This window comes from Pomacea canaliculata, linkage group LG2 (assembly GCF_003073045.1).
Source record: "Pomacea canaliculata isolate SZHN2017 linkage group LG2, ASM307304v1, whole genome shotgun sequence".
NCBI classification, from domain to species: domain Eukaryota; kingdom Metazoa; phylum Mollusca; class Gastropoda; order Architaenioglossa; family Ampullariidae; genus Pomacea; species Pomacea canaliculata.
In genome coordinates this window covers 43,378,536-43,392,943 of record NC_037591.1, presented here as the reverse complement: position 1 = coordinate 43,392,943, position 14,408 = coordinate 43,378,536, and the positions used below count along the sequence as shown (strand labels likewise).

The window sequence follows — 14,408 nt, the reverse complement described above, 5'->3', positions numbered from 1 at the left end:
CGAGAGAAACACAAGCGTTCAGAGAAGATTTATTTTACAGAGAACATGCAAGTGTTCAAACATCTCGCAGAGACCAGAAAAAACTGAAATACACCAAGAAATAAAAAAATCAAGTAATTAAATGATGTCACAGGATGTGACAGTAACCCGACCCAGTGAACCCACAGGGAAAAGGAATTTCTGTAACCGTGTTCACTTTAAAAAGCAATGTTTTTGCTCATGTTCACATTGTCGGCCATGTTCAGAGAGGAACCGCTCCGAGAAAACTCTCTAAGTGTCAAGTTCACTTCTACAAGTCGACGACTGTTTGGACTGCTGCTAGAAATTACTCGCTCACTTTTTCTGTTTCACAGAAAGTTTTGCCACTGCCGTGAACTCGGACAGAGGTGTTCACTGAAGCCGTACGTGCCACGGGTACACACTCCACACGGTGGTGGAACTTGGAGCAGGATGTCCTCTCTGTGACCAGCTCTGTCCACGTGTGAAGTCAAACACAGGGACGGCCTGGTGTTGGCCAACCACAGCCACAACCACAACCACATCCACATCCACCCCGGCCCGTGCTGCTTGTGGCTGTAGCCTGGGGACGACAGTTAGGTAATCTCTTTCTTGTCCGTCAGCGCCACCCGCTGCTGAGGACTACCCGGGTGAGTTGTGGTGCTGGTGGTTGTCTGCAGGGTGAGGTGAGGTCCAGGGAGATGTGAGGGGCCGGGTGTGAGCGACACCAACACAAGAGTGCGCTGCCCCTTACACTGCGGTGGCCGGCGCTGCACTCCAAGACGGGGGGAGCACTGCAGGCCGCGATGGTCGCAGACAGTTGCAGCGGCTAACGGCTGACCGCAGTTTAAAGCTGAGGGGAGGGAGGCAGGACATGGGGCGGGGAGGAGAAGGAGGCTGCGGGACCGCTAGTGGCGGAGGGGGGCGCAGGAAAGGGGAGGGGGTAGCATATCTGTGCGTACGTGCGTGCGTGTGTAGGAATGGACGTTAGCACTGCGCACGCACCCCGGGGAGGGAGGGGGCTGGGGAGAAGGAGGGGGGGGGGGCTCGTTTGCTTAACTTTAGCCTTAAAAGCGACATTTACATTGACGATCCGTGTACATCGGCTGCGACGAGGTTATTTGAGGTCACACTACAGCGATCGCCGCGCACAAAAGACAATAAATAGCGAAGGGCAGAGGGAGACGGGGTCGTGCTCACGACCTGTGGAGGTACAGACGCAACAGGCCCGATGTGCCAACAGAAGTAAACTCAAGATGGTTAAAATGGAGCTGTCAAATGTACCAGTCATTCACAACGGCTTAGAAATGGATCATTGGCGAAAGTGAGATGGCAGGAGTCCAAGCAACATACACACGGAGAGAGAGAGGAGTGAGGGAGTGAGGGAGAGAGGGAGGGTGAGGAGGGTGGTGATAAAGTAGTAGACGGGACAGAAGAGGTTGCTGGTACAAGCAGGGGGCTGGGCTGATACGATGGGTGTGTCAAAAAAAAGTTATGGAGGTTTATGATTGGTGGCTGGGAGCCGGCGGCGGCGTGGCCTGCACTCCACTGGAGTTGACAACAACCACCACAGCGACACCGCCACTGGCCCGGGGGGCGGGACAGGCTCCAGTGTCACGTGACAGCTTCGTTAGCTACTACGGGGCTAACAGAGCAGACTGAGGCTCAAGTGTCACGTGAAAGGTTCTCCAACTACCTCGTGGCTCACAGACCAGTGCGAGGCTCAACGGTCCGGACTCAACCTGTGGCTACAGGAACATGGAGCTGAACGGTATTACACAGCATGTCGACATCTTAGCTTTTGAAAGTACGCAGTTTCCAGATTTACTCACAAAAATAATAAAAATAGGGGGAGGTTTAAAATAAAATAAAAAACAACCACAAGCAAAAAAAAATTTTTTTTTTAAAAAGTAAACAATAACATAATTAAAAAAACCCGCAAGAAAAACTCGAAAGTAATTTTGCGATAGTGTCTGAGGTGACAGTAGAGTTGACAGCGCTTGGCTCTCTGTCCAAAGAGACAGGAATTTAAATTCGTTGCCTGTCACGGTTTAGTGATCGTTACAAGATCGTTACATTGTACATCGTTACATCGTACAACTTACCACAACAACAGTGTTCAGAAGTAAACAACAAACACTTTTTTAGAAGGAATTTCCCAAGAAAAAAAACTCACCTTCTGGAAATGTAGTTGTCAAGTGTGCAGAGCGCAGGTCACGTGGGATGACGTCAGAAATCACGTGACATCACGTCTCGTCATCTTTGGGGTAAAACAAGGGTTTCAAGCGGCACAACTCTTGTTGTGGACGCATCGTGGAGTGGTCTCCCGCTGGTCATAAAAACACAGGGAATCTCCAGTGTAACGGCAGTCGGATGCAAGGTTCAGCCTCATCAATAAAAGTCCAGCCACAAATATTGTTGGCGAGTTGTTCTGGAGATCAAACTTCTCGTTTAGAATAATCTTTGTCTGTCTGCCTTTCAAACGGAAGTAATCAAAGATTTCATTACACGTCAAGCAGGGGCTGTGTCAGGGACTTCACTTTTGTTGGTCCTCATTCAAAGAAAAAATTCTTACATTTTATTACGAAATTTTTGGGTCTATGGAAATTATATTTTTAGGATGGGGGAGGGGAGTGGGATTGGAATCCAGAGTGCAAGAATTGTACAAGCTCCAGGGTTGAGCTTAAACTACAGGCTCTTTATAAATTGGAGGCTTTGGTTGTGGACTTTGTATTATGAAGGGACAGGGTCAAGCTTCATGTTCATACAAAGAGCGACCACACGAAAAGGAAAACAAAATCAAGAAGGCATGCTCGCATGTCTTCTGTAAAAGCGACTGTCTAGTACATGTTAGTCTAGTATAGCTGTCTACTACATGTTAGTCTAGTATAGCTGACTATCTAGTACATGCTAGTCTAGCTGCCAATAGACTGTCTAGCTCTGTCTTGCTCACAGTTCTGTCCCCTGTGGACAGCACTAGTAAACTGTGTGTGAACTACGCTGCACTATGATCACGCGCTAGACGATGTGGACTACTCCTCGTCAAGCCCACGCGATCCTCCGAGTTTTCCTCCCGTAAGGCAAACTACTGGAGTGGAGGTGAGCGCCACCAGGCACACCACAGCAGGGAAGGACAACTCGTGTCTTTTCTGTCAAACACAAGGTTGTCGTTGATCTTTCCCTTCTATGTCGACCGTGAAACTGCAGGGCGGTGATTCACCTCCACTCGTGGCTCCCTCTCCGCGCTGTCTTAGAACTGAGCTCCACTCACCACTCACCCGCTAATCCCGCGTTAACATCGCTTTTCGTATCAGTCGTCTGTGCAAAAGGGGAAAGGTCAAAATGCACCTCTCTGACAGCTGTATAAAGATCAAGCACACCTTCTCCGCAAATTTGTTTGTAAAACTTTGCATTGACTTCATTCGTACTCGCCAGCCAAACAAACCGGGTGCTTAACGATTGACGTTTGGGTCTACCCAACCCATGTGGTCTACCCGCTGTAGAGAGCTTCACTTAAAGAAGGGTACGGGTATCCAACAAAATAATTCTCAACAAAGGACAGTAGATGACAAAATCAACTGTTAAGAGAACCAACGCGGCTACTGTATCAAGAATCGTGAAAGAAGAAAGATAAGTAATGTTAGATAACAAGACAACCAACAAGACATCATCAACACACTTTTTGAAATTCTCTCTGGGGTGGGTGGGGTACTTTGTAAGGAGAAAGGGTTTAGCAAGGCTCGCAGTCCACTTTATTTAGCAAGACAGGTTGTGAACACTGCGTGAAATCATTCTTTCATAGAGAAGAAATAAAGTATTGAATTTTCCCTACTTGTCCATGTAAATGTCAGTGAATCGCCATGGTGCCGTCTAGAGAGGAGGGGCTGGTGTTGCCGTCAGCTTCCGGAAGTCCTTGTGTGGAGGCATCAGACAGAGTGCTGTCCCCTGCAGTGACGCAGACGTCTCCAAGAAAAACACAGGTGAGCAGCAATTTGTGATGATACCAAGCAGATGCCCGGTGTGTCCAGCATCTCCTCACGGCCTGCGAGCTTGGTACAGCCGCCTGAAGGTGGCAGCGCACCCTACAGAGGTGAGCATCCTCCAGCAACCTTTTCACGATTTCCTTTTGGAGACACGGTGGAGACAGCAAGAACATTCTTACATGGCGGCCATGTTTACAGTTGTTATGACAGTCAATTCACAGTTGCCACGTGCCTCCTCGTTGTCTAGCTCTCTGTAAACATTTTGAAATGCAGTCTTGTCTTCCAGGACACGACTTCGATGAACAAAGGTCGCACGTGCTGGCTGTCATCGCCGAGAAGACGACATGAAAGTTGCGCTCCTCTGCTCGTGGATGGAAGAGAATCTGAAAGATGAAAATATAGCAGTTAGCAGTCTGTCTCCTTGTCAAAGATGAAAATATAGCAGTTAGTTAGCTGTCTGTCTCCTTGTCTCGCAAGATGGTTCTGGACTGTTCTGTGTTGACAAATATGGCTGCTGGCTGTGTATGGGCGATATGTGTTTTGTTGTGTGTTGGTGTGTTTCTTTGTTTTATTTTGTGCTTATTTTGTTTTATATTTGTTTTTTTTGTATGTTTATTTGTTGTTTATGTTGCTTTGTTTTATTTTGCATGTTTGTTTGTTTGGTGTGTTTGTGTTTGCGTATGTTTTGTGTGTGGTCAGTTTCTGGTCTGTTGACTAATGGAAGAGGAGGTAACCTGCTGAGAACTTTCCCTCTTCCTCCCTGCGCCTCTACTTCTGTGATAATTCTTTTCATGTTGAACACTTTCCTTCCTCCTGTTCTGCTGCATGCATCGTGCTCTCTTTCTTTGTAGATCTCTTTCTTTCTATCTCTCCTTTTTTGCTTCTATTTAGACTTTCGCTTGTCATTTTCCCGATGGTCGGTGACGTGAGTGTGCGTGTTTGTGTGCGTGTGTGCGCGCGCGTGTGATTTTACAGGTACATAATAGATAAGCTCTTAAGTCATGAATGGCATAGCAACACCAATCAATACATATACAAGCTGACAACAACTACATTAACAATTATCACAAGCTAACAAGCCAACAGACAATATTCGTATTCCAGAAACATCCACAATAATTGTAGACAATTGTAGATGCCCTCAAAACACGAACAGCGACAGGCAGACAGTGTTCTAGCGTTTGTAGTGCTAAACAACAAAGCTAACTGGAAACTAGAAGGCTGGCTATGAAACTTAATGAATATTAATTTCTCTTGGAGACTTGTGAATCCCGAAAACAAAAGTAAAATATATTTCTGTTCTTCGACACCACGACAACGGTCAGTTACGATCCCTAGCAACAGAGTTGACTGTGAGGCTCAGGGCAAGTGTGAGAGGAAGACAGACGAGTAGATACATACTAAGATTATTTGTATATATTAACAACAGCTGAAACGTGGTCGTCACATAGTCATTTCTCATGAGCATATAAAGAGCCTCCATTCCGAAATATAACAATATGAGATTTATCTGTTAGTTACTAAACCGCCAGGGCTTCTGCTTACTCAAAAAATTGCGTACAGTACGCATTCAAAATTCGGAGGACCGCAGGGCTTCTGCTAAGGCTAAATTCTTTGGGGTCCCAGGGACCCCTTCTTCAGATTTTTAAGGGGTCCCTGTTCTTCGCCCAAATTTGAAGGGGACCCCATTGACGAAAATTGAAGGGTCCTCCGAACTTTTACTGCGTACTGTACGCAATTTTTTGCGTAAGCAGAAGCCCTGGGACCCCTTAAATTTTCGTCAATGGGGTCCCATTCAAATTTGGGCGAAGAACAGGGACCCCTTAAAAATCTGAAGAAGGGGTCCCTGGACTAGCAGAAGCCCTGGACTAAACCTAAATTATATTATGCATTTCTTACATTTAGTTTGCTTCTGAAGACTACTAACAGTATCAGAGATTAACACTACATTACCTGCCAACTTAAGATACAAATTTCAATAATATCAGAGGGAAGCTGAGCATCCTGTTTGCCGCCGTTGATAATGTCAAAGGCTAACTCGTCAATGAACGAAGCAAAAAGAAGAGGACAACAAACTTCACCCTGTGTTAACCCCTAGCACATAAAAATAACAGTCACCTTGTCTCCAACCCTTTCCTTAGCTTTTACAACGTAATACATTCCTTTTATTGACTGATACATTCCACCCTTTAGTTTATTTGTCTCTAAGGTCCTCTAAAGTTTTTCTCTAATGGAATTAAACTCAGTTTTAAATTCTCGTCCATCTATTTACTTCATCGTTTGTTTCGTACAGAGCTGTAACCTTTACTGCAGATGTTTAACAATGTTCTTCCTCTGTAGTTGCCCGGGATGTCCGGATCACCATTTTGTGGACGTTGAATATTGTGTGTGTGTGTGGGAGGGGTGCGTGCGTGCGGTGAATGCATGTGTCTTTGCTTAGTATGTGCATTTTGTGCTTGTTCATATGTGTTTGTGTGTGTAGCGTGCGTGTGTGTAAATGCGTATATAAATGTGTGGTTTTGTATGTTTATTTGTAGCGAATGAGATGGGGTGGGAGAGAGAGAGAGAGCGAAAGACACAAAGGGGTAGAAAGTACAAACCATGCCGGAGTTACGTGTGTATGTCCACCCAGCACCGAGCTGTGAACACGATAAGCTGTGGAGACCATAGAGAGGGAGAAGAGGGCTGTAAAGGTGAAGAGGGCTGTGGAGGGCTGTGGAGGGCTGTGGAGGGCTGTAAGAGCTGTAGACGGCGGCGGAAAGGACAGGCAAGATGGCAACACTGGCCGCTACACAACGGTCACCGAGGAGACAAAGCTCGCCGCCCGGTGCGGTCAGCACAGTCAACACCGACAGAGAAGGTGGACAAATATTGGTCATGAGCCGCGAGCCACTAGACTGACCAACTGCTTCACGTCTGCTTGACATGCTTCCTGCTGCCCACTCACCTGCGGAGTTGTCGTTATTTGCAGTGTGGGGACAGGGAGGGAGGACAACTCTCAGACCTACTCGGGCCTTGACCGAAATAAAGAAAGGAAAGATAAGGTGACCAGACGTCCCGCATTAGGCGGGACAGTCCCGCTTTTGACCTCGTGTCCCGCCTGAATATCGGGCGGGACGCCCAATGTCCCGCTTTCTGGCTTTCTGACAAGTCCATCAAATGTGCCCGTTCTCTTTAAAAATCACTTTTTTCGGCGTTCTTTGACGGTGACGACACCATCATCGCCACGTGTCCCGCTTTCGCCCCCGAAACGTCTGGTCACCTTAGGAAAGAAAATGTGAGCACAGGCATTCTGGGATTGCATGTCAGATATAGCTGAACACTGTATCAACGTTCACTGTGCTCGTGTGAACCATCAGGCTGGTCAGTCTCCTGGGTGTAAAGTGGTTTGTTAATTCAGATTGGATGGATGGGTTGGGTGGTTGGGTGTTGCTGCACATCACACACACAGGACATCCACCAGGACCTCACTCTGTGCTGTTCATCCCCTGATCACTGGTCCACTGACTACATCTATAACAGAGAGACACACAGTGAGCTGCACTCACTGCTGTACACAGCCTGTGTTGACAAGAAAGGCTCAGAAAAGCACAGACAGCATTGCAGCCTTAACTATGTCTAGAAATGTTTTGTCATTTTGTCAATTGTCTCGCAAAACAAACCTAGTCAAGCCACAAGCCACTTCTTGTCCCAGAGAACTTTCCGCGTGAAGCCAGAGTTGTCCCTTCTGTGGCCACGTCATCATTGCGAAGACAGAGCGCAAGAAACCGTTGACACTGAGGTCAAAGGACGCCTGAGGTGTGGAGTCATGACAGCGATGGAAAAGAATTCCATAAAGTGCACAGAAAACTCTGACACACAAATGGTAAGACAACTCTGTCACCTCTTGATACAAACAGAGATGGAACAGGAAGGACGACTGTTGGTCACGTGCTGTGGTGTCATTTTTGTTCGGATACAAAAGCTTCTACAAAAACATTTTTCTGTTACCAGCACGACACATCCTTTGGCATTCATGAATGTCGTTTAGAGTGTTAAACTATGCCCTCCTCCTCGTCGTCGCTGTCATCGTCGTCATCGAGCGCTTTCATTAAAGCAGGCCGCACTCTGTGCCTGACCAACGCTGACCAATAACACTTCTACAGATTTAAATACATTTGCATATATACACATATTTTCCAACTGGAACATATTCAACACTCTAAACCCCATTTTTAAAGTGTGCACGAATGACACTTTGGTTTCGAGTGCAAAGGTCAGCGAGGACAAGACTTGGTGGACTCAGGCGAATGACCTTTCCCTGGGAACAAAGGATGCTGTGCACATTGAAGGCTCCACTGCAGAGTGAGAAAAAAGCAGGTTACGGCAGTATTTTCCTTTACCCTCCAACAACATTCCTTTTTTTCATTTGCCGGGTATCGGTGCCCCTTAGCGCCACTCGCCTCTGTAGCCGCAGTTCCTGGACGCCGCGAGATTTTCATGATCTCGGCGACCATCAGCAGGCAAGGAGGGGCTGCTGCTCTTGGCTTTCAACTTTCCCGGAAAGAGACTTCAGGAATGTTGATCGCCTTCTTAATTGGCAGGTGGTGGCTGTCGTGGTGGCGGGTGGGTGTAGTGATGGTGGCTGTGGGGGGAGCTGTGGTAGTCGTGATGGTGCTAGAGGAAAGGGCATGTTTTTGTGGATGGTACAGGTTCCTGGCATCGTATTTTGACTGATGTCCAAGAAACATATTCCTTCAACACCTTCAGCTTGTGAGTCACCCTGCGGCCTCCTCCCGCCTGCCGCCTGTAGCAACAAGACGATGACAGTGGAGAGAGTGTTGTAGAGAATGTTGTCGCATCACTGTCGCACCAAAGCTGAATAGCGACATCGTGAAAACAATATTACAGGAAACAAGTTTTCACACCACTTATCATGTCAGGAACACAATCATTTCGCCAATTTGTTCAGAAAAAGGAGGATTAAGAAGCTAGTCAGGTAGACAGCAGGTGAGATCGCATGCAGTGAGTGTGATCCGCCACATTATTCTCCAGACAAGATGGTGACAACCTGCCAGACGACACACCAACCTGCAATCAAGTCAAACTTCTGACACAACTTTGGTTGTTTCTAAGTCCTGCAGGACAATAGGATTCCATTGTCACATGTAGTCGACAATGACATGTTGTGACACAGTCGACAATGACATGTTGTGACACAGTCGACAATGACATGTTGTGACACAGTCGACAATGACATGTTGTGACACAGTCGCAATGACATGTTGTGACACAGTCGGCAATGACATGTGACACAGTCGGCAATGACATGTGACACAGTCGGCAATGACATTATGATGTAATCAACAAGAACATTAGGGCCTGACACAATCGACAATAATTTGGATAAGTTCACACAGTCGTCGCTAGCAGATGACTGTCCTGCCATTTGAAGACAGTTATCTTTTTAAATTAAAGCTGACGAAACTTGGATGATAACCCGGATGTGATGCCTAGTTCTAGATCACCCCATTTGCAAATTTACAAAACAGAGTGGAGTACATTACTGTATAGAATAAATAATAAAGCAAAGAACCTCCTGCTGTCGCATTCTGTGAATAAAGTTCCTCTCCTATAACTTAGTGTGCGATAGGGAGCGATATACGAGTGGTTCACTGTGTCTAGGGCACAACATTTAATAGATAGTCTGTGGCCAATCCTCTCGCCAAGTTCTCCTTCACTCGGACTTTCCTGTTGAATCAGATGCCGATTGCTCCTGGGTGCGCAGTTGCCCGGTCACACACCCGGGTGAGCCTCACATCTCAAACCACCAGGGTGGGCAGACGAGTGTCGGTGGGTAAGCCGCGACAAGTCAGATCCCTTTAGTGTCCAGTAGGGCTTCCCCTCATGAAATACGATCGTAAAAGTGGGAAAATCCAAACAAGACGAGGGCTTGCCGTTCGTACAGTGCCGTGGGTACAGTGGGTACAGTGGGTACAGTGGGGACCTTTGACAGCTTAGTGGGGTGTGGGCGGACAATGGTCACAAGTCCAGTGTTGGACTGAGCCACGCAAGCGGCAATACTACAGTCACATTAAAAAAAAAAAAACAACGTTTTTTCTAAAATTGTTGATCATTTTGTTGTACAAAGTAAAAAGTAGATAAATCTGGACTCTAATAAAAAAAATTGGCATAAATGCAAATACTTGAAAAATTAAATCAAATAGTATTTATTTTCGCACAATACAATTAAACGTTGCAACAGATCACGTGGTCAAGTGCCCCTACATCTTCGAAAAGAAAGAAGAGAGAGAGTAAGAAAGAAAAGAGAAAGAAAAATACGACAGGGACATTTTCACCTTAACATTTAACCTTTTGTTTAGTGAAAGATGGACATGACGTGTAGAGAGAACTGCACGTGCTGACCAATGCAGCATCACCTGTCCATCACTTCCCATCATGCACCCAGGCTTGTCCACCCTGATCGCATGGACCATGCTCGAGTCAGAGGAAACCCTTGTGATGGACCAAGACAGACGACATGCAATAGATGAAGACGGGCAAGGTGCCATGGATGAAGGACGGACAAAGTTTGATGGATGAAGACGGACGACATGAGCTGGATTCACGAGAGCCGCATGTGTGGATGAAGACAGACGAGGTGCTGTGGATAAACACGGACCGTGAGGCCAGAGGACGAGACCATGGCGACTAGACGCAGACATCCATGCTACATTCCTTTCACAACTTGCCATCTTCGTGAACAACTTTCATCTTTTTTTTAGTTTAGGTTTTGAGAGATCGGGCTTTGAGTGCAGTTGATCCTCGATTTATTTGCAGCTGAAAATCTGGCGTCTAGATCAGAATAAAAAGTTTGCCAAGGTGTCGGGCAGCTTTGGTACCGCTCTCCCCCTTGTGTCTGCAAAATACTCTCCAGATGCCATGCGAGCAGTAAAGGCGTCAACTGGAGACAAATAAACACGCCATGCAGCGCAGCCAAACCTCGGCAAGTCTCGGCCAGACTAGTCGCACTTATGGGGATTTGAGTAGACACCGGTCTGCCCCATTGACAAAAGTCTAAACTCGTTAGAGAGAGAGAGGAAGACGCACGCGCAGACAAACAGCGAGAACTGCCTCAAGATAAACCGCGCAGACAGGACAACATTCAAACTGTCATTATTCGGTCTGCCTTCGTAAGATACTTGCTGATAGCAGGGATGGTGGGGAGAGACAGACAAGTAGACAGTCGATACACATCGTCACGTGCCATGGGATGCCCGTGACGTATGTGAGGGATATCCGTGACGTATGTGAGGGATATCCGTGACGTATTAAAGAGATGTCAGTGACGTATTAAAGGGATATCAGTGACGCATTAAAGGGATATCAGTGACGTATTAAAGAGATGTCAGTGACGTATTAAAGGGATATCAGTGACGTATTAAAGAGATGTCAGTGACGTATTAAAGGGATATCAGTGACGTATTAAAGGGATATCAGTGACGCATTAAAGGGATATCAGTGACGTATTAAAGAGATGTCAGTGACGTATTAAAGGGATATCAGTGACGTATTAAAGAGATGTCAGTGACGTATTAAAGGGATATCAGTGACGTATTAAAGGGATATCAGTAAGTATTTCTCCGGAATGCATATACTGACAAGGGCACGGCACGCTACACCGCCCCTCAATCACTTCAATCCAGATTGCTGACGTACCTTTAGTACTAGAGTAAGTACGTGACGTATTTCTAGTACCAGATACATTACTTGACGTATTACTGACGTATTTCTAATACTTGCCGTATTATTGACGTATTTCTAACTACTGATGCCATCAATTATCTGCTGGCTGCACTAAATGAGTTTGAGCAGAGATGGGCCAGGCTCATCAAACCAAATAAAAATGTGTCATAAGTGTTTTTTTTTAAAGATTTGTAGCATCTGAGTAAGGTGTACAAACAGAACACAGAAGAGGGAAAAAGACAACAAAGGGAGATTAGTCTCGCAGTTAGCTCTTAATTACGTCCCTTCACTCATGCTGAGTACAGCAGTCAACATTGTTTACACAAACTACAAATGAAATATTACTAATTTTATAGGCTATCGTAAACAAATAGAAAATATAAAAATACAAGCCCCAGACATGCGTAGAGGCGTACAGGTGGGACAACTCAGCCTCGCATCTGTCAATGGTGAGACGGACGGACAGACAGACGGACAGACGGACAGACAGACAGACAGACGTGAAACACAAATATCAAAGCTAACATTTGTCAGTAAAATGGTTGACAGGGCAACATCTTTCACCGGTCTGTAGGTGTTGGTTGTTATGACAACTTGTACGTCGCGTTACCAGATGACACACCACTGTCATACAACATCCTATCAGACGACATAGGGTTGTCATGTGACCTCATCACGTCAGTGACACAGTGTACATAGTGCTGTGAGATGACATTGTGCCTCAGACCTGTAGTGACGTCGCCGTGTTGGTGTTGACACTAAGAAGGAGGAATATTTATCCGAGGGTATGACCGCGTACAGACTCCAAAAGGTCGGCTACAAACCACCGAACAAACATCGCGCAGAAGGCGAAAGGTCCGGGTCAAAGGTCGAGAATCTATGTCTTCAGCGACTCGATGGCTGGTCACTACAATGCATGACGCGCATTCGACACGCACAACGGTAAACGTCACTGGCCCTCCATGCTGGCCTGGCATTCTGGTTTCTTTATAGACTGACACGTCACTAGTCATCTCTACTGGCCCGTCACTGGGGTCTACACAGACTGACACGTCACTAGTCATCTCTACTGGCCCGTCACTGGGGTCTACACAGACTGACACGTCACTAGTCATCTCTACTGGCCCGTCACTGGGGTTCCACGCAGACTGACACGTCACTAGTCATCTCTACTGGCCCGTCACTGGGTCTACACAGACTGACACGTCACTAGTCATCTCTACTGGCCCGTCACTGGGGTCTACACAGACTGACACGTCACTAGTCATCTCTACTGGCCCGTCACTGGTTTCTACACAGACTGAGACGTCACTAGTCATCTCTACTGGCCCGTCACTGGAGTTCTACGCACGAAGCTGAGGACATCAAGACTACTGCATGTACAAAACCTGTCACCAACATCATGCTACCAATCACTCCACCAATCTCACTTCACATCACCAACTTATCATACATCACATCACCAAAATCACACATCACGCGTCACGTACCACACAACACGTCACCGACATAACACGCACGTCACATCACTCCTCATAAGACGTCACCCCCACAGTCTAAACTTAAAGTGAGTGTGACATGTACAAATTCGCACAAATAAATGTTCTGTGCGACTGCGCAGGCGTGAAAGCTTCAGTTGTTGTTTCCGGTGCTTATGTTGAGGCTTTAATTATTTATTCTCTGTTCCTCAGCAACGTCTGCTGGGTCAAGAGAGTGATATCCCCTCGGCGGTCCCTGACAACTGGAGGCCAGAGGTGAGCGCGATGGTTGGCCCGCCGTAAATTAAAGACGAGAGTTTTGATTGAGGTGTCGTAAACCTTGCTCAAACACACGCCCCCCATATCAAAGAAACAGCATGGCGACCATAAAGGGAGACAAGTAGCTCACGTCACTCTCTCGAGCCGCCGTCCTGTAAGGGTGATGGAGGTCGTCTCCACGAACACCAAGACAGCGCGAGACAACGCGAGACAGTTCTAAAAATGTGGCATGATGATCTGGCTCTCGAGATGCACACGAAAGTTGAATTTCGCTCAGAAAAGTAAAAAAGGGAGACTACTCCCAGATCGTCCCCTGGACAGAAGACGGACATATCTGAGCTAAGAAGCCTTTGGCGTGCTTGGCACGATAAACCACTCACATGGACACGCGAGCTGGAGACATAAACCACGCAGCATCACCAAGCTCACAAAGCAGCGGCCACGTGACCAGTGCACGTGCAGAACTCGCCTTAGAATCTACATCATGTACACCAATGCACGTGGAAAAACAAGCATCCCATAATGACCTCACTAGACTGTAGACCGCATACACAAGGGTTTATATGGCAGTAGCCACACAGACCACTAGTCTAGCCACCCCTGTGTATATATGTCACGTGACACATTCAGTGTCGCTCACCTGCACACCTATCAGCTACACATACATCAGGTGTCCGGTAACCGCTCCGACCAGACACTGACGTCTTAACTCTCATATCGTCTGCGACATCTACCTTTATGTTTGGTGGGGTGGATATATATTTGTGTGGGACTCAGCAACATAAAGACAGGTGTCGCTCCTTCACGGGCTTGACGGGTATGTCTGACGGCTCTCTGGCAACTCTTCACAAGCTAGCCACAGCTCCACACCTTGTGAAATTCTCTACACACCTTCATCTACCAGCGCCCACCACGATGCCTTGTATCTACCAGTATGTACCCGTAT

At 46.8% G+C, this 14,408-nt stretch overlaps 1 protein-coding gene across 4 annotated transcripts in view; it reads right to left on the bottom strand.

The window, feature by feature from the left end:
* LOC112557143 (sonic hedgehog protein A-like) overlaps window positions 1-14,408 on the bottom strand; it is a 103,770-nt gene that overhangs the window by 48,985 nt on the left and 40,377 nt on the right. For 2 of the 4 annotated variants that reach the window (XM_025226798.1, XM_025226799.1), the window contains exons 2-3: window positions 3,830-4,363; window positions 2,174-2,428 (exon numbers count right to left, since the gene is read on the bottom strand). The gene's annotated coding sequence lies outside the window, so the exon portion shown is untranslated. Of the gene's footprint in view, window positions 1-337; window positions 798-2,173; window positions 2,429-3,829; window positions 4,364-14,408 lie in introns of those variants that run through there. The other 2 variants (XM_025226800.1, XM_025226801.1) reach the window with 2 other exon arrangements.